The sequence below is a fragment of the Heliconius melpomene genome, chromosome 15 (genome assembly GCF_056956725.1).
Source record: "Heliconius melpomene rosina isolate 202511_hmr_F chromosome 15, ASM5695672v1, whole genome shotgun sequence".
In the NCBI taxonomy this organism is placed as follows: domain Eukaryota; kingdom Metazoa; phylum Arthropoda; class Insecta; order Lepidoptera; family Nymphalidae; genus Heliconius; species Heliconius melpomene.
Window position 1 is genome coordinate 3,993,771 of NC_140403.1, and position 21,525 is coordinate 4,015,295.

General features: G+C 33.2%; 1 protein-coding gene across 1 annotated transcript in view; it reads right to left on the bottom strand.

The window, feature by feature from the left end:
- Positions 1 to 21,525, bottom strand: part of LOC146531352 (uncharacterized) — a 58,710-nt gene that overhangs the window by 28,582 nt on the left and 8,603 nt on the right. The gene's annotated exons all lie outside the window — the stretch shown is intronic.

The following is a 21,525-nucleotide window of genomic DNA, read 5'->3' on the forward strand; positions in this document are numbered from 1 at the left end:
GAACTCAACGCTGCGCTATATCTTATCATCAAAATCGAAATGAAAATAATAAATTCCCCCCAAGTAGGATCGAACCCACAAAGGCGACGTTTATACGCATTTATACGTAATTGTATACAAATACATATATATATATATATATGTCTAGTATATAATAATTTTAATGAACTATGCGTTATTCGTTTACCGCATATAGATACAAATGTAATTTCACTAAGTATTTCCTTTACATGTTATCATCATACGAAACTACGAACATAAAGTTATCAATAGATGACCGGCGGCACAGTAATTACTGGACACACGCACGCCGGTGCTTTGACGAATAATTAACTACAGTTTGTCGATACTGTGCCCTTAATATTTCTGAATCTGACATTTTACACAAAGAACTTTAATTAAAATAATTTTTTCATGTTATATTGTATTGAAATCAAGCTTTTCAATTAGATACCCATGGATGGGTTATGAAAAAAAAAATGACGATTGTGGGTTCGATTCCTACCGGAGGGAGTGAATTATTATTTATTAAAAATTACACATCTTTACTCTGGCACCAACGTGAAAGCCCGGCGTTTAGTTCCGCCATTCAACACGTAATACTTTGAAAAATTCAACCGAAAGTGGGGAACGGAGTGGCTTAACGCTATTTTCTCTTTGCTACCTACCCTGCTGTGTGTGGGACACAGCGTAATTTAATTTAAATATCACTTAAAAGACCGATACTAAAAACAAGCTTGAATAGTATACAAATCAATCCCTTCAATTAGATACCTATGAGTGTAAAATTGTATCTCAGCTGCACGCTGTATCCCGCACATATTAGGGTAGGCAGAGGGAACCTAGTATTAAGACACACCGTTCCCCACTTTCTGCCGAAGTTCTGGAGGCATTGCGTGTTAGCAGAGCAGAATTCAACGCCGCACTTTGCCTCATGTAAAACTGTATCTAAAATTATATATCAATGAAGTAACTAAAACCATACTATATATCGATGAAATATATAAATAACAAAACTACCCCATACACATACATACATATACATACATACATACATATATAAGCACCATCAATCATCAGTTTGGCTGCAATCAGCGTCGAACAAGTTCTGTCGATAACGAACTGACAGTAAACGATAATCCAACGGCAATCTTCTGACATAACTGACAAATGTGACCGGGCGTGGCGTGGGGCATATTTGAAATACGATTTGAAATGTGCTTATGATAATTGAACTTCAATTGAAAGTTTCGTTAAAACTTTTAGTAAAAGACAGAAATCTAATTTTGTAATAAGTAAGAATAACCTATATATCGTTATCTTTTTTTATGGAAAGGACAAGGCAAAGGAACGGATGGGTCACCTGGTGGCAAGGGAACTCCGCCGCCCACGGCCCCATGTAACCAGAAAAGCTACAGGTGAGTTGCCGGCTCGTAAGGTGGATGATAGATGCGCTTTTAATCATTTATTATTTATTATTACTTTTACTTCTTCGCTCTGGCATTAAGGCAAAAAAGCTCGGCGTTGAGTTCCGCCACTCATCCCGAAATGCTTCAAAAAATTCGACATTCATGAACTTTCCTGTCCTTCCTTTCCTTTCCTTTATCCACTTGGATAATGTAGTATCTTAACACTACGTTCCCATTGTCTACCCTGCTATATTCGGGATATAGCATAAAGCTGATTTCAACTGAAAGTTTCCTTAAAATTTCTAGCGAGAAACAGAAATCTAATTTGCGAGAAGTAAGAACAACCTAACGTGACAACTGCTAGACGTGTTTAGTAACTTTGTGTACAAAAATATTAAGACCACTGAGTGAAAATATGTGACAAGTTCAGTGCTGAATGCTAAAAGTTTTTGGGTCAAAATGTCTCCCCGAAGGCTATTTGACGTCCCCAACTCTTCAGAAGCACGTCACTAACTGGGTCCTTTAAAGCCGCGTACGAACTAAAACTCGAAAGCACTTTCGATACATTTCATATTACTTTCATTTATTTAAAGTAGATTATTTTTTTTGTTTATTTTTTCATTAATAAAATAATACTCTTAATATTAAAAAAAAACCATTTCCCAAATGACTAATTAATACTTTATTTGTAAGTAAATGTCTATATGTGGTTTTTTTTATTTTATTTTCTTTGATAACATACAAATATAACACATTCAAATATTTGGATATCTAATTCACCCAAGCAACTTACGAGCTTAAACTAAAGTGTACCAACAGTGACAATGGTCGCATACGAAATTTACGAGAACCCTAATATTAAACACGCATTACGTAAATTTTATTTGTCAGGGAACAGCGATAAACTAGGTGGAATTCGTAATTTTTCACGCCAATGATCGTAATTGAATTGGAAGCTTTTACCTTCCTAGCATCTTCATATATACTTACTACAATTCATCTTACTTAAAGTGCAGCGTTAAGTTCTGCAACTCAACACGCAATGCCGCCAGAATTGAAAGATTCAAAAATAAAAAACCAAATCTTACTCTTCTTTTGAATCCCACAAAAATGAGCTTACTTACCATATAGGGAAATAATTGTAGTATTTAGCTTCACGCTGTATCCCGCAAACAGCAGGATAAGCAGAGTGTACCTGGGAACCTAGTGTTTAACACAAAACAGCCTCTTAATAACAATGATGAGGCACACCTTAAGAGGCTATCGCTTAGCTGTTGGATCAAGAACCGGATACAGAAGGCAGTATTACTTGAGACGGCACGTATTGTGCGGAGGTTCCTCTCTCTGGAGCCCTAGCCACCGATGGCTTAGACCCTTGTCCTGCCCTCGGAAGAGTGGTTTTTTTTTATATTTTTAAATGTATTTTCTTTATATAATAATTTATATTTAAAAATGTAAAATTGATTCACTAATTAAATAAAAGTATATCATGAATGATGATACCAAAATATTTTTTTTTTAATATATATGGAAACGTTAGTAATTCTACGTCCGACGGCAGTAGGTAAGTAGCATCGTCCATTGTTTGTCTAGACTTCGGTGAACGAACAACAGGTCCACATTTACTTTATCTTTGGGACGTTTTCATTTTTATATCTTAAGTGCCGCATAAGCTAAATTAAAAATAGCTCTTAGCAAAAATTATTTGTTATAAATTACATTTTTATTCTATTTTCTGATCTATTTTAGTAAAATTAAAATAAATAAGTTTTAACCTATCTATATTTTTTAATTTGCGGTGCGTGAAGAACGGAATGTCTAAGCACTAAGTTCACTCTACGTACCCTGCAAATTGCGTGATACAGCGTGAAGCTAAAAATAAATAATTACCCCAGTCTGATTAGATAAATCGCTGATTTAGGTTCTACCACCCAAGTAGCAATGTCTCGTAAATAGATGGACACACTTGGCTACATAATTATCGATATATATAAAAAATATATAATTTTATATTACAATTTTTTAAACACAACGACCTTAAAAATAAAATATACACAATCAAATTTAATTTAAGAATTGTCTGCAATAAGATGAAACACCCATCTAAGATGCAGAATTTCCACTAATTCTACCACGACAAACTTCCTACATTTGCAAGGTTCCGAGACGTGCCAGAAAAACTTTTGCGGGAAATAAGAAAAAATATTTTAATGAAATTCTATTTACCCTTTTAAATTTCCTTCAATTTTATTAGGTTCACGGAGCTGCCTCAAAGCGACGCTGGAATTAATGAATGCTTAATACGATTTGTTCTACGCTGCGTAAAAGACCTTTAATTACGAAGTACACGCTATCACTCGCTAATTTAAGTTTTATATTTGTAGAAATTTTAATTTGTAAATAGAGAAAAGATTTTAAACAATAAATAGACAAACATAATAAAAAAAAGAGAAATTTACTTTCATTTTCAGTAGAAAGTAAAAATAATAGCGTAGATAAGAATAATACCAAAATATACTAACTAATAATAATAGTTTGTCTTGAATACAAAAATATAAAAAAAAAAGCTTTTAGTAGATAGTGATCAAAAACAATGTAGTGTTAAAAATAGAAAAATTTTACCTTAATGACAATAATCACTATGAAAGCAGCAATCAGGGCCACTGCAAGGATTTGAGGGCGAATGGAAAATACTAGTTACTTATACATTATCTAGTCACAAGGTATAATTAAGCTTCATTCACATATAAATATTAGATGAAAAATCAATATCTACAAAAAAGGCAGTGTATGTTACTTGATAAAGTAAAATTATTTCTTTAATGTTATTTAAAAAAGCAATTTAATGTTTGTCATAGGTAGTGGGTTCGATTTCCACTCGAGAAAAATTAAGAATGAAAAATGAATTATTGAATATTTTCGTTTCATTGCCGCATACCGAGGGTTCCGTATCAATTTTAAAATTGTATGCCAACGGGAGGTAAAATACATAAAAATTGGCAAACTTAAATTTGCGGACGTTTGTGTAAATAACATTTTTATCCTTAGAAACATGTATAAACTTTCACTTTTCAAGTCCTTTAATTATACTGCAAAGGAAGTACCCTATGGGTTTTGATTATGCGAGTTTCATACAAAATGCAGTAGGTATAATCGATGCTCAAAAGCTCGTATCTTTTATCGTCTCGAAATAAATGGACTCGACAGACGGACAGACGGGCTACAAAGTAATCCTTTAGTAAAAAGGTAATAAATAAATTATAATATGTATTCTACATACAAAATCCCCAATTAATATTGCCATATCCAACTTAAAACGGCATTTACGAGTGAAATCTCAAAGAAAACACAAGCTACAAATAGAACTTATAGAAATTCATTATACAAAAGTAAAACAGTGCAAATAAATAATGAAGCATAACAGAGAAATTCGTGATAGTTATCTTTCATTAGGGAGACCTTTCTCGGTTCCAGCACAATGTAATGTCTATTTAATATGAGCCCGTCTGCTCTCATTTCGGAGCCATACATAAACTTCCATATGTATGTACGGTGACTTGCAACTCATTACTTACACATATATATAGGAATACACATATAGGGGTACATATATGTTATATTACTAGGCTGTAATTAAATAGCGTAATAAAGTAAAACTAATTCAAATTAATATAAGCTTAAAATATAGATGAAATTGAATTAACAGTGTATAACGCCGTATACCCCATATATCTGAATAGGCAAGGATTTCTAAATAGTTGTTGAGTACTGGAAATTAACGCCGCGGCAACGCTCTATTTTACCATAGCAGGAACATGAAAATAATTAATACATTCTTTCATTATGTCTGGAACAACGAATATTTGACAGAACGAGCAAAGTAAATTTAACAATTATTTTATCTGGCACGCTCGAAACACCATAAATTAAGAACTAAACTGAAAGTTTTTTTACCCAGCTTTCACTAGAAAATACATAAATATGCTTCTTTTTCATATTATCCAATAGCTTTAGTATCATTTGCTATTGTTAAAACAAGCTAACAGGGCATTAAAAGAATAAATTTTTATTTATTTTGTATTGTTTTCGGAGAAGTAAGCTCATTTGTGAAATGATTCTAGTTTTTTCATTAAAATATCCTATTTTTAGGGGCATTTCGAATTAAAATTTTAACTTTAGCATTCAATATATGAGCGTAATTCGGGTGAAAAAATAAGTGAATGGGTAGTAACAGTAAGTGAAGCCGCGAGCTAGTAACTAGTAGTTTAATAAAGTTAAAGTAGTCGATATTACAATGTTTCTATGTAATATCGACTACTTTAGGAAGAATGATAAGAGGAATAGGATTTTTCGATATTAGAACTGATAAGATATAATAGCTTAGGTCGTATCTTATCGCTACAGCCTAAAAGTAATTCCCTAAATTTTGGCATCAATATACGCACTTGAATAATATTAAAATTATTGATTGCATATATTAATGTCTATTATAGAATATATTTTTATATCATACTATATTTTATAAATATATAAATAAATATTTTTTTAGAAAATAGAGTTGGTGACAAATATTTTTTTTAAAACCAGAGGCCAGTCGTGTTATGGACTCGATTACCACTACGAGCAAATAAAATATTTAATATTTTCATTCCTCTACTCTGGTAACGAGGTAAAACGTGGCGTTTAGTTCCGCCACTTAAGCTACAATGAGAGGAGTGTCTTAACACTAGGCTCCCTCTACCTATACAGCGTGAAGCTATATGTATATATTTATTCTTATAGTTGCCAGGACACGTTTGGCACAAAAAAAATGAATAATAAGCAAACACCTAACAAACTTGTATTGTTTGCTTAACTACAAACGAGTACACGAACATTACGTTACTATGTACTTTGTTCGTACTACTCATGACGCAGGCAAAGCTTAACATGCCGTGTATAAATGAATTTGTTTTTTTTTTTCTTTTTTCGCGACGTTGAGTTCTGCCACCCAACACGCAATCCTCCAATTCGGCAGTGTCTTAACACTAGGTGCTCCTATTCCACATCATATTTGTCATTATTCATCATTTAAATTTTAAAATAAAAGATGGCGGTGTTTAGCTTCGCCACTCAACTCGCCAAGCCTCTAGAATTCCGCACAAAATGGAGAACGGAAATGACTTAACGAGAACGGAGTGTCTTAACTTTATATCCCCTAGTTCCCTATACCTACCCAACTACATATACAGCGTAAACCAAAAAAATATATACAAATTATATCAATAGCTATAATCGATTTTTTGTGTATTCAATAATATGGAAAAATGTTATATATGCCCTTTCATCATCATAACATATCAATCCACTTTAGTAACTATACACGTGACAAACATACAAATTTAATCAATTGATCTAGCGATAGCAATATCCATTTGAACTATAACATTAAGAATATTATTTATATTAGTAGAATAGTATGAACATTAGATAATTAACATATAACCTATATGTAATATTTTAATTCAAATTCAATTTACACATAAATTCGTTAAAAATTGTTATATTTATTATTTATTTTTAAGGGTTCATTCTATACTTAAAAAAAATCGTAACGGATCAGTATACCTATACATGGAAGATATATAAGAAAAAAGCTTTTAATGACGTAATAGAACCAAAAACAATAAATTTTTGCTTGTTTGTAGTCTCAGAAACGGCTTGACCGATTTTATTGCAATTTTCATTATTATATTTTTCCCTTAACATTTGGTGTTTGTTTATTCCAATCGGTCCATTTACAAAATACAACCATCACTCATTTTTTGATTTCATATAAAGTTTGTCTACAAATATACACAGGATCAATATACCTACATAATATGTATATTTCTTAAAAAAAATCTTCATAAAATATTTCGTATTTCTTATGTAGAAATAAAGTTGTATGAAAAATTCAAGCAAGTTGATAAAGCGTCATTAGAAATAATGATTAATAAAAAATAAACAAATTTATATTTAGAATGATCAGAAAACTTATTTCTAAATAATTTTCTAATAATAAATTAGAAATGTTCATTATAAATATTTCAGTATAAATAAAAAAACTTAAATATTTTCTGTTTGTTTGGTTTTTGATACTGGCGTTTTGAACGTGCCAGCTTAAATGATGTTATATGAAACGATTTTTTTTATAGAAAACATCATAACAAGGAGAAGACTCCTTCCGGTAAATCTTTGTGAGTGAAAGAAATACTCGTACAATGTATATCAACACAAAAGTGGCAAGCCTTTAGAGATATTGATAATGGAATGTTAGACGGCAATATACAACACGGAGCTTCTCAAAGGCTTTTATTTAACTTCCAACTCAATCTAGCAGGAGATATCTTCAAACGATTGAGCTCAGATTCTGTATAGACGCTTAATTTAGATGAGGATTTAGTTCTGATGTCATTCTAAATCATAAAAAAAAAGGAATTTTTTTTTCTTAAGTGTGGAATAACACTTTTAAAATGTTAAAAATAGCACTTGGTAATTTGATCTAATGCATTTAAACTTTTATATTTAAGTAAATATTTGAGGCCACTCGTGGGGTGGCGGTTCAATTCCCACTCAAGGAAACGAAATATTTAATATTTTGATTTTTTCATTCTGAAGTCGGGGCAAAGCGCGGCGTTGAGTCAAAAATCAGCGGAAAGCGGAGAGCGGAGTGCCCTAACACTAGCCTCCCTCTGCTTACCCTGCGACAATCGAGACACAGCGTGAGGCCGGAAAAAAAAATCTGTATAATATACGTATTGCAGTAAATCAATAATTACCAATGTATACTCCATTGTCCCGTACTACATACTAATGCATTCATATTTAAGTAAACATGTAAACATAATTATGTTCTGTAATAAGTTAATCCAGTCCTATTTCCATACTTAATTACTAGTCTCGAACAATTGCCACTTTTTATAAGGCCAGGCTGGCGCAGGGGTTCAAACGTGCAACAGTAAACACGACAGGTTGTGAGTTCGATTACCACTCGAGAAAATGAAATATTTAATATTTTAATTTCCTCGCTCTAATCCCGACTTGAATCCCGCCACTTAACACGCAATACCTCCACATTTCGGCGGAAAGTGGGGAACGGAATTGTCTTAATAGGTTCCCAGGATCACTCTGCCTATCCAGCTCAATGTGGAAAACAGCAACATAATTTTCGAAATCACTATTATATTGGAATATTAACATAATATATATTAAATTATAATGCTTGTATCCCACCCAAACCCATCGCGTTTAGAAAAACACGTTGTTCCACTGAGTCACGATGACCTTGTGTATACAAATAAATATTAATTTAAAATAAATTATAGGTAATATGAACTGGTGAACATCATATCATCACGCATCATCTGTGTGTGAGGCTCGCAAGAGGAAGCCTCTTCCGCCCTATCCACTATAATCAACCCCTCCACACATGTTTTCTAGAAGCCTTGATACTGGCGTACGTGACCTTATGCCTGTATCATCTTCCCATTTTTTCACAAGCGTGTAACTGTAAACGCGAGGGGGTATGGGTTCGATTCCCATTCTGAGAGAACGCAAATCATTTAATCTACTTATCTTCATTTTCTCGATCTAGTAACGAGGAAAAGCACAGCGTTGAGTTCCACTACTCAACACGTAATGCCTCCAGAATTCGACGACATCGGAGTGTCTTAACACTAAGTTCTGCCCTATCATGCGCATGATATATATATATATATATATATATATATATATATATATATATACGAGTACATACGTTAATCTATAAAAAAATAACACGAAACTGGGTTAATCCATCCAATTAATCAAAATCCAAAATTGGCTAAGTTAAAATACTTTTTAAGAAAGACAAGGGCAATTTTCTTAACTTTGAAAGGTATAATAAGCTTCTGCCCTCGTCTTTAACCAGCATTAGAGAAATTTTACCATGCAAATATTTCAAATAGAAACGTGGAAAATGCAATAAGAAATAAAGCCACATATATGATAAACACTTACAAAAAAAACAGCTTTCGCTATTTATTCTTCGCTTTCGGCCCAAATTCGTGTTAAATAGCGCAATTTAGCACCGCGATCTGTCTGACTAAAGCAGGAAAAGTAAGTAACTCATATACGAGTTATACACAATTTAAAGCTACGCCATAACGGTGTCAGTGCATTTTTGTACGTACACGAGTTCTCGCTTCAACATCAAAACCAACATCTACCCTACACACCTACGTTAACAAAGCGCACAACTGCGCGTATTCACTATTGTGCGCAAACAAAGCAAAGGTGCGTGCACATTTTGTAAATTTTCACTTCAGTGATTCTAATATATTCTGATATAGCGAGTGTTATAATATGCTAAAGTACAATACATTGAATATATTGTTTATACTGCAAAAATTCTACATTTTTTTAACCGATTTTTAAAAAAAGTAGGTTTTCAATTCGTCGGATTTTTTTTATACGATATTCTTAACATAATAATTAAATATTTACGCTTTAATCTTATAACTGCAACTTAAAGTCAACGATAAAGGTCTAAACTATATCATTTTAACGAAATAAAAATACTAAATGAATGGAGGCGAGGTCATAGTGCCGTAGCATGTGACTGTAAGCGAGGCAGGTTGTGGGCTCGATTCCTACCCGATGAGCTGAAATACTTTCATTTCTTTGCTCTGGTGTCACACGCAATACCTCCAGAGTTCGGTGGAAAATGGGGAGTGGAGTGTCTTAACACTAGGCACCCTCTGCTACTCTGCTAAATGAATATGAAGACAATATACTAAATTAATATAATAGGAAAATTTGAAACTTACGAACGACACTTATTTTCACTCAGGCGCCACGATATCGTCCGGTCAATTTATATTTATCATCGAAATACATTAAACCTCTCAAAAAGATTACCCTAAAAACATACTAATATAAACTTTATCTTTATAGTAATAGAGCACTTTATACAATGACGAACTTATTTTAGTAATAAAAGTGTTATAGAGGATTTTCCTTATATATAGATACTAGTGGACCCGAACGCGGCTACGCCCGCTTGAACTATACGAATATTTATTGCAAGCTCATTTTGGGTGACGTTTTCTAACAACAAACTTTGCAAATCGTTGCTTAGCAACGGTAGCATAGAGACGGTTGTTATTAACATGGCGGAATAAATTACATATCAAATTAGTAAGTATTTTAATATATTGGTATATATCGATAATAATACAAATATGAGAAAAAAAAGTATCCTATGTTCATCCCGAGACCCTCAAGTATCTCTATATGAGTATTTTATCACAATTAAATTAGCGGTTTGGCCCTGATTGCGTAAAAGACAGACAAACAAACGACCACAGAACAGAGTTACTTTCGAATTTATAATATAGGTATGGATATGGTATCGATGTATCGATATATGGAACGCTTTGGTGTCGAGGGATTTCGCGTTATCAGATTTACACATATTCTAAGGCAGCTTTTGTAGTGACAGGATATATATGGAAAGCAATATTTTTTGTATGTCCTGCAAAACTGAGGAAAAAATCCAAGTAGAATATCACATTATTTTCAATATTCAAATAAATAAATATTGTTACAACCTAAAATATACTTTACAAAATAATTAATATTTTTAATGGAGTAAAGAGCTTTCGAATAACTTTATAAAAGCCAGAAAATCCACGTATAAGAGCTTCAGTGACTGAAACATTGATGAATATCAATAGTGTAATTCACCATAACTTGAAAAACGATATCATTCTCCATCATTCACCATTAATGCGTACAAAATTGAAACACTTGCCTATAGATTACATACATTCTCTACTGTAAATATTATATCTTACCAGTTTCACTTAGTTTGCCTTATTTATATCATTTATTTGTACAAGCACAGTACAAATGTATTAAAATACTCTATAATTTAAATCTTATGGGATCCGTAAGATTAATATTCTGAAAGAATTATAATACGACATTTCTTATACATATCTATGTACGCTATAATCCGAATTGAGACAGGGCTTCCCTTGGGATAAAGATCCCAAAAAACGATTTCCTTTTTGACATGTTTTTTAACATACACATGTATTATTTATGATCGGGAGAAATATTAAAAGTATCCTTTTCCTATTTCCAAACAATTTCCAGAAGACCACATCCAATAAAATGTAGCTTTATAGTATAAAGAAATTATAAGCTTTTTAAAAACTGAATTTTACGAGAAAATTTAAAAAGTGTACTTTACAAAGCTTAATTTTTATGAGATATTTGTATAATAATAATAATAATGAAGATTGAGACACACGACTATATGAGTAGAGACTAATTACTGTATAACCAATTCTACATAGCACGGTACCTCTGCAAAAAAGTCTTGAAAATAAAACGGAGAGTTCCATCGACAATTCTTCTTGTCAGCGCACAAGTTTAAAGGGTTGTAGAAGAGAGAGAGAGAGAGAGAGAGAGACTTATCTATGATAACACAATATATCACCACTAACTCTTACCTCCTACTAAAGAGTATCATGAGACCGTAGCGCAAGCACATTCCCCCAGTAAGTAACCTACTTAGAGTACAAAGACATGTTATCGCGAAACAGGAAGTCTGTTCATATCCAGGACGTTGAAAACTCCCCCTTAAATCGTATCAAAGTCACAACAATAATTTACAAGTGTATATAAAAGGATTTTTTTTCTCCCTTTTATAAATTGTTTAAAAATTCTAGTTTTTGTATTTTTCTACTGGCAACACATACATTTAATTGTCTTTTCGCTAGTAATTAATGTGCCCTACGAGACATTAACTTCTGAGGTTGGTTTTAATATTTTATCATATATATAAAAAATAAATCCCGGTGGATTTTGTAAATATATCTACTATATATGTTTTATAACAATTATTAAAATTTGTAATTGTTATTTTTTTGTTATTTAAATTATAAACGTATTTACCAAAATTTACATACATATATCTTTTCAATTCTAAAAGTAACAAATTAAATGTAGAACAATCTTACTTACATACATTACAAAACGATTCTTATATCCTAAACCTTCTATTTATACATAAAGCTATAAGCACGAACGGGAGAAACGCAATTATAGCGGCAATAGGCAATTTAGTTATCTATTGGCCAGCCCGAGATCAACCCAGCATCCGTCTACAGGAATCAATATTGAAAGTTTCGTTTAATAAAAAGGGGTGAGACGGCGTGGCGATTGAAAGAACAAAGTTTTATCATAAATATAATAATAAAAAGGATAATAATAAAAAGGATGAGCGGCGTTCAGTTCCGCCACTCAACACGCAATGCCTACAGAATTCGATGGAAAGTGGGAACGAAAGTATCTTAATGGGAATCGAAGGTCAGGTCTTAAGACCACCTAGGAACCTTCCTAGGTTCCCTCTGCTTACATAGCGTGTTGTTAAATAAAATAAACATGATGACAGAGATATGAAAATACACGAAAAGCTTTTATATCGTGACCGTTTTGGGACTAATAAATATACCAATAAATGGTTATTAGGACAATATTTATCAGCTTTAAAAGCTTTGTTATAATCAGGCCATTAGTGGTGCAGAGCAACAACCTTCTACTGTGAACGCTACAGGTTGTGAGTTCGATTCTCGAGGAAAACAAATATTTAATATTTTCATGTCTTCGCTCTAAAGCGCGGCGTTAAAATCCACCACTCAATACGCAATGCCCCATGAATTTGCCGGAAAGTGGGAAACGGGAGAAAGTGGGAACTTCAATACTCCATATTAGCATATAAAAGAATCCTACACAATTAACCGGAAAATTCTTTCAAAATTGAACACCATAGATTACTTCTAAGAAATAAGTTTCCCTAAGTTTCCCAAACTTAAAAGATATTTCTCTTCAGCTTAATACGAATTCCGGCAGTCTAATGAAATTCCTACAAGCCGGGTAACCACTTCCGGTGCACGAGCGACGCATCATTAATGGTCTTCCGGTACGTTTCAAAGGATGAGCCTGATGCTGTGAGATGAGTACCAACACCGACACCGTCGCGTCGTGTTCTATTGTTTTTCAAAGTATAGTGTGCTTTTCTTATTATGAGATAGATACTGGCAGTTTTAATTAAGTTATGTTCTTTTAAAAAAAAATTGCTTGTAGTAGGCAGAAGGAATCTAGTGATTAAGACTCCGCTCTCCACTTTTCGCCAAATTCTGCAGGCATTTCGTGTTGAGTGGCGATACCAGAGCGCACAAATGAAAATATTAAATATTTCATTTATTCGAGTAGGAATCGAAACCTTAACCTGCCGTGTTCACGATTACATTCTGGTGCCTTTCCGCCACGACTGGCCTCTTTTATGGCCTATTCTTTATGTTTGTAATATAAATACTAATACTACGTAAAGAGCCAGAAGAGAAGATAATAATTATGTACTACCTATGTATAGCTTCGTGTGGCCTACCTTCGAGCAAAATTTCTCATAAATCCATTCAGTTGAACACATTTCACACAACATTGAATGCTTATGAAAATCATAGTTTCATTAATTTTTAATAGCTTTACGCGAATGAAAATTTTCAGCATTATTTATCGTATAACCAGATAATTAATTACACAGGCAAAAGATTTAAAGGAAAATATTTAACGTATTAGTTGAAATTTGTTTTCTTTAGCTTGACGCTATATCCCGCACATAGTAGGAAGGTAGGCAGAGGGAACCTGGGAACCTAATGTCAATACACTGCGTTTCTTATTGAAACTTCTATTTCCACCAAATTCTTGAAGCATTGCGTGATGAGTAGGTAAAAATCGAGTCGAGAATTTCTGGGTGAAATGGTGATCGACAGAGGTGATCGAGAATACGTATTACCCACCTCTTAAGCAACTAAACTCAAATATAATAAGGAGTTTATCATTTATGGCGCCTCGAGCGTGCCAGCTGAACAGAATTCACTTCGCCAACGTCACATTGAATGGAAAACACGCGAAGAAATGGAAATTGATCGGTAAAAAAGAGATAGCTGTGCACAACAATAGAATACATGTAGAAAAGAGATCAAGTAGAGCTACCTACATACATAATATAAATAAGGAATAAGGATACAACTCTCCTATATCTCCGACACAAAAACAACGTTCTACCTTACAGCAATAACGTATTGAATACAGGCACCGTCGCGTTGCAATGAAATATGTAAGGCAAGAGTCTTCAAATGGAGTTCACTTGTAAATATTAAAAACGTTTCCACTCACACGTTTCTACTTCAATGTGGGGCACTTACGTATGGTATATGTATGGAAAGTCTAACATCAAAGGGAAACGGTACGCTAAAAGTTATTTTTAATACATTTCAGTTTTTAAGGCTTCATAAGCTTAGAATTTCAACCTGTGTTTGCTCGACTGTGGCGAAGCAAAAAGGAGAAATGTGGCCTCTAGAAGGCATAGATGGTAAACTAAAAAGAATAATGTAAGATTCATTCAAAACTAAAACGTTTATTGATGCCGTATTTTGGGTATAAACATATCACACAAGAAAAAAGCTTAAAGTACCAAAACACTTGTATACAATGGAACTATTTTTTATCACGCTGTACCCCGCATATAACAGACAGGGAACCTAGTGTACAAGTTACGCTACGTTCCCCACTTTCCGCAGAAATTTCGAGACATCGTATTGTAATGCGGTACTCAACACCGGGCTTTGTTTAGTTACCATAACGTAAAAATATTCATAAATAAAAATTAATTTAGCCGAATAGGGGTCGACCCCAGCCTCAACACCTGCACTGGAACTGTTGCTGAATAAAGCTTATTTCCATAATAATTCCATAAATACAATTAACCTGGCCGCAGAACAAAATTGGCACCAACTACCCACTATGAAACTAATTAGCGAGTATGAAATTACAGTGTTTCACGCCTTGTTCATACAAACTGGAAATAATTATGTTTTAGAGTCCATGTTTGTCACATTGATATATTTGTGTATAGAAAGGGAACAATGGAACTAATTAATCCATTCACGCATTATATCTGAAACGTGCTACGTGTTATGCCTTTTATTAAATTTCTTTCACGCTTCACGCTGTATCCCGCACACAGCAGGGTAGGCAGAGGGAACCTAGTATTAAGATTCCATTCCCCAACTTCCTTGTAACTATTACAGTATAATTGAATTTATATTAAAAAAAAATCTTTCTCAATTTCGACCGGATCCCATAATCAGAACCTAACCAAACTATCCTTGAGGTGTGTTCTTTCAAATAAAAAAAAAACCAAATCGGTTGGCTTGATATTAAGTTATTCGTCCATATGTCGTTTTACGCATATTTAAGACTTATATAATTTTCTTATAGACACCATTGTCAGAAATAGACCAAAAAAAATTATTTTTCCTTATATAAAAAGAACATACATATCTTATTTCGATATCAATAAGGAAATAGATCCAGAATTTGACCTATTTATACGATGTGACCTCCCATTGTAAACGTGGTCATGTCTGGTGGCTGTAAACTAAATTGAACTAGCCGAAACCGCAAACTCAAAGCTTTTCAGTATAGTAAACTAACTGTAAAATGGTTATTTATGTTCTATGAAAATTGACCAGATTGAGGTCAGTCGTGGCACAGGGGCACAAAGCGTGCTTGTAAACGCGATAGGTTGTGGGTTCGATTCCCACTCGACGAAATGTAATAATTATTATTTTTATTTCTTCCCTCTGGCGTCCAGACTTTGACTTCCACCACTCCACATGCAAGGCCTCCAGAATTTGGCAACCTATCGCGTGCATGTGCATGTGCGTGCATGGCGACAGACCTAGAATTTTTTTTCCCTAGCCTGTACTGACCCATTGTTCAAACGCCTCCCTCCACTTCTTCCACTCTGGTAAAAATTAGATAATAGAAAAAGAAAAAAAAAATACAAAATTATACAATATAATTTATGAAAGAGCAGCGAACTTTAAAAGCTTCTACGAAATAAGAAAAAGGAAAGCTCAAAAACATTTTCTTATTTATTTTATGTAATACATCTATTAGAGATCTGAATAAGAAAAATATCATCAGTGATCATAAGAAAAAAAGCATTTGTTTATGTTATAAATAACAATACAGTAGAATTCTATTAAAAAAAATCTACAGACCAATTCCACGTTTCATTTTGCAACAAAATATTATTTTTCTTTCAGTTTTTTTTAAAAATAAACCTTATTAAAATAACTTTACAAATAAAAGAATTTACCAGTTTTATAGCTTCCTCTTTGTTATTTACTTTACTAGAGTAATAAAGTTCATAAAATAGAGACGAACATAAAGCCCCAACCACACGAGAAATGCCTCCATTGTGGTTTGGCGTGTGAAACGCCGCACGAAACAGTTACAGAAATTCTTATTAGATTCCAAATAAATAAGAAAATTATAAACGAATTAAATAGAGCTAAAGTTTAAGAATGAATAAGTTTATATGTTTATCTCATAAAATACTTATATTTTTTAGTCGAAGAAACTTCTCGAAACTATTGTAAAACTTATACTTAAACGTTTTTACTATTAATAGCTATTTGAGTTAAACTTCTTGCATAAATAACTGCTGGAAAACATTTAGGTTTTCGAATTCCATATATAGCATAAGAATAAATATTTAGAATAAGATAATTTTGAAGACAATAAAATAATTGGAGAGTAAAATTTAGTAACTGGGGGCGTTGAGTCCCTTCACTTAACACGAAAATGGGGAACGGATGTCTTCATGGGATCCGAATGTCTTAACACTAGGATCCCAGGTTGATGATGTAATGTTTTTTTTTTAATTTCAAGGGGAACTTAGAATTAGAACACTAGGACACTCCGTTCCCCATTTTCCATTGAATTTTCGAAGCATTAGATGTTGAGTGGCGGAACCCAACACAGTAATACAATACGATATACCGAAACAAAAGTGCACATATAAAAGATATTTAATTCTGTTTACCAAGCCAGGCTTAGCGAGTTCAGTTCAGTTAAGCTCGTATAACGTCTTAAAAGCTTTGCTAGCTGCTGTTTTAATCCTTATTATCTTCTGTTTTATAGTCATAAGTAACTAAGTAACTTTATTTAATACACTGTTAATATTCAAATATATATATATTTTAATTCTGTCACATTTTTTTAATGGTTATTATTAATTAATTATTGTTAAAAAAATTTAATTGATATTTTACCCAAAAACTGATATAATCCTTGTCGTACGAAATCGATCCCACACAATGGGAATCTCAATTTGTCAATTCTAAGAAGAGTAAAGAGGCTGACGTTGTCTCAATTATTAAAATCTAAGAAGAATAAAGAAGTTTAAAGATAAAATAAAGATATAGCGTAAAGCTGGGAAAAAGAATTGTAGAGGTACAGCGTCAACCAATATCATGGCACAGGTTTCGGGTAGTATTTCATTAAATTATATTTATACGAAAATAATTACTAAATAATAAACGTTATATTCATATAAACAGTTGCTAGTACATAACAAAGGAAACATAACACATAGTTGTTAATGAGGGGTCTTTGGAGTGCCGTAGATCGGAGGGCTCTAGAGCTGGAGACTCTCCGAATACCACTTATCACTACAATTGCCTTTGTCTACGAGAGTCCACTGTGGAACAGAAATACGTTGACTGTTGCTGAAGTGTTCACTATCGGCACATACGGATCTGTCTCGGTAATTGTGAGATATGGTTGAAAAATTATAATGTGGTGTCGTGGAACACCAGGTAGGAACGAAGTTCCTTCGGCTAATGTAGAATCGACACAAATTACAAAAAAAGTCGTGCTCAATTTTATGTAGGTTTTCTTGATTTTTCTCTTAAATTTTGCTGATTACTTTTTATTTAAGTACAAGAAAGTATTTAGGAAATTCAGTATTTTAGGAAATAATAAATTACTTAAAATAAAAAAAACATCGTAATTCAAATTATCAACTAAAAAAAGAAAGAGGGAGAAAGAGAAAGGTATTATACACTACTCGTCTGTGTATGCGACTGTCGCGCCTGCGCACGTCTCATTTAACGGTTTTATTCCACGCATTTTTCTTACGGTTTTACTATCACATTGTTTTCAGTTCGGTCACGCAGCGAAATCCCTATCCCTTCCAAGCCTGCCGTAAGGAACTTCGTTCCAATAAGCTTCACGCTGTATTTCGCACACAGCAGTGTATGCAGAGGGAACCTAGTGTTAAGACACTTCGTTACCCATTTTCCACCGATTTCTGGAAGCATTGCGTGTTGAGTAGTGGAAGTCAACGCCGCCGCTTCCTATTAATCATACTTGTACATAGATATTTCTTTGAAATCATAATTATATTTGTTTTAAACTAAATGTTTTTTTTAATTTACTTTATAGCTGTTTTTTTTTTCACTTTATAGCAAGTAAGAAAAAAAATCAACGATTATAATTATCTCGCATAGCTAGCTACATTGTTGACATTCTTCAAAAATTTCAAGACCTACGACGCCAATATAAAGAGTAGTTTGTCATTATTTTTTGCCAATTTTATAGATGCTTAAATTTAATATCAATTTTTATATGAAACAGAGAGAGAGAAAAGCAATTATCTTCTGTAAAATTTTTAAAAAAATCACATATTCTATGACAAAAACAAACATCCTTAGAATAACACCTACTTTTAAAAGCGACAAGTAAAAATTAATCTCTAAAAATTATATTCACTTGGAAACCATAATAAAAATACATCTTCGAAAAATTAAAAAAATATTTAATACAAAAATATTTTCAATATAGTCATTTAGCTAAAATAACAGGAAGCAACGAGCACCGCGAAATGGTCCAACAGCGGAGTGAAAATGAGGCGAGCACCTGTTAGCAAATTGAAAAAGGAAACTTTTAAAGTAAAAGGGTTTTTTTTCACCGTCATTCCTCGTTAGCGCTTCTTTTTTCATGAAATTTCAAACACGCCGGTAATGAGATAAAGATTATAATATCAAAAGGTGGCCTATTTACTTTGGATATATTTCGAGATATATTTTTTTTTCAAAGTTTTATTTTTTGATATAAGATTTTTAATTGAGCGAAACGAGCAGAGCGCTCTACTGTAGACTTTTTACACTGTTTGTCACCAATAGGCTTCCAAACGGTTTGACCGATTGAGATGAAAATTTGCAAATATATAGATATGACTACGTAAATGGTTTAAGGCGAAAAATAATTCTAAAAATTCAAAAAATCATTTCTCGCTTCGCTCAACATGTAAACACTACCCAGATTTTGCAATCACAGCGCGTCAAAATTGAGGTCCGGTTCGCGCCCCTAGTATCGTCACCTTTAAGTTTCATTAGAGACTACGATTATAATGGCATTTAATAAGCCAGATATTACTGCCGATATATATAAATATAATATAAATAACGAATCAAGTAGAATAGTGACATTGTTTAAATGCAATACAGAATTATTTACGATAACCTAAATAATTTACGTCTTGTAGATATATACTGACAAATTTCAATTTATAAAGGTACAAAATTTTAAGATTTCTATTTATTTTAAATCAAAGTATGTATTTAAAAATTAAAATTACAGATAAGCTCGGTTTCATACTCGGGAAAGTCATGTCAGTCAAAATTTAAATTAATGAACTATGTAATTACTTAATATAAATAAAAAAATACATAATACGTCGACAAAATAAGCAAACAAATCATACATAACAAATCAAAACACGAACTAAACTCAACACGGCTATTTAATTAAAACTTTTTGACAGCACGTCATTTATGTTTCTCGAAAACAAGTGCCACATACCTACAACAAGCGAACTGTACCTGAAACAAATGTTGGCCGGTTGCCAAAATTTGTCGCTTTTAATGACGAAATTTAATGACCCCAGATTTATTGGGGACCCCCCCCAAAAATTATAGCAGAAACTATATTTTTCCAGCTGCACGCTGTTTCACGCACAGTGGCAGGATAGATAGAGAGAACCTAGTGCTATCTTAGCACTCCGTTCTCCATTTTCCGCCGTACCTGGAACTGGAAGCATTGCGCTTTCCCTCGTATGGGAATCGATCCCACAACGCGTGGCGTTTACTTTGTACTATCTAAAGTAGTTTTTAAAACTGACTTTACCAAAGGGCCGAAGAGTTTATATAGTTATAATGAAGCTAGAATTACAAAAGTTTTGGTAAAATAATACACTTCTGTAATAACATTTCGAAGCCATCGTGATGCAGAGGCACAAGTGTATGACTGTAACGCGACGATTGTGGGTTCGATTCCCACTCGGGGACATAAATAAATTTTGTACCAAGACAACTGTTGAATTCCGCCACTCAACACTCAATGCCTCGAAATTTCAAGGAAAATTGAGTAACGTGTCTTAACACTTAATTCCCTCTGCCTATCCTGCCACATGCGGGATACAGCGTGAAGCTAAAGATAAAAAAAGCACAGGTACTCATTTATGTCAACAAACAGTAGCGTGACCTAGTGACATAAACTTCCAGCTTTATACTAAATGTCCTATCACTGGAAAACATTTATGTGCGCTAATTGCTAACACGCAAACAGCATAAATCGTGTTGACAATCTGGAACTGCACTCGGCAACATGTGCGTCTCGAGAGACTCCTCGACTTCCTATTGAACCCCTCATCAATATTAATGCAATGCAAGGCAGAAAGTCTGAATTAGGTTTTTTTTTATTTTTTTTTATTTTTTTATCAAAAAAAAGGCGCAGGATGCAAGCGTGCGGTGCGATTCCTACTGGAGCAAATGATATACTTTTGGTAACGAGGGAAATCGTGGCGTTCCACAACTCAACAGGCATTGCCTCCAGAATTCGGAGGACTGTGGGGAACAGAAGCGTCTTAATGGGACCGGAGTGCCTTACTACTACGTTTCCAGGTTCCCTATGTCAAGCTATGTACAGGATACAGCATAAGCCTTAATCATTTAAAAAAATGTTAAGGCTAAAAAAATATTAAGGAAACAAGAACGGTACGGATACGAGTACTGTATTTGTTTCAAAATTTCAAATATTTACTCAAAGCCTAAGGCTAACTCGTGCCCAGACGATTTTTTTTACATATCTTACCCTTAAGACATGTAAAAACATGTAAATTAGGTTA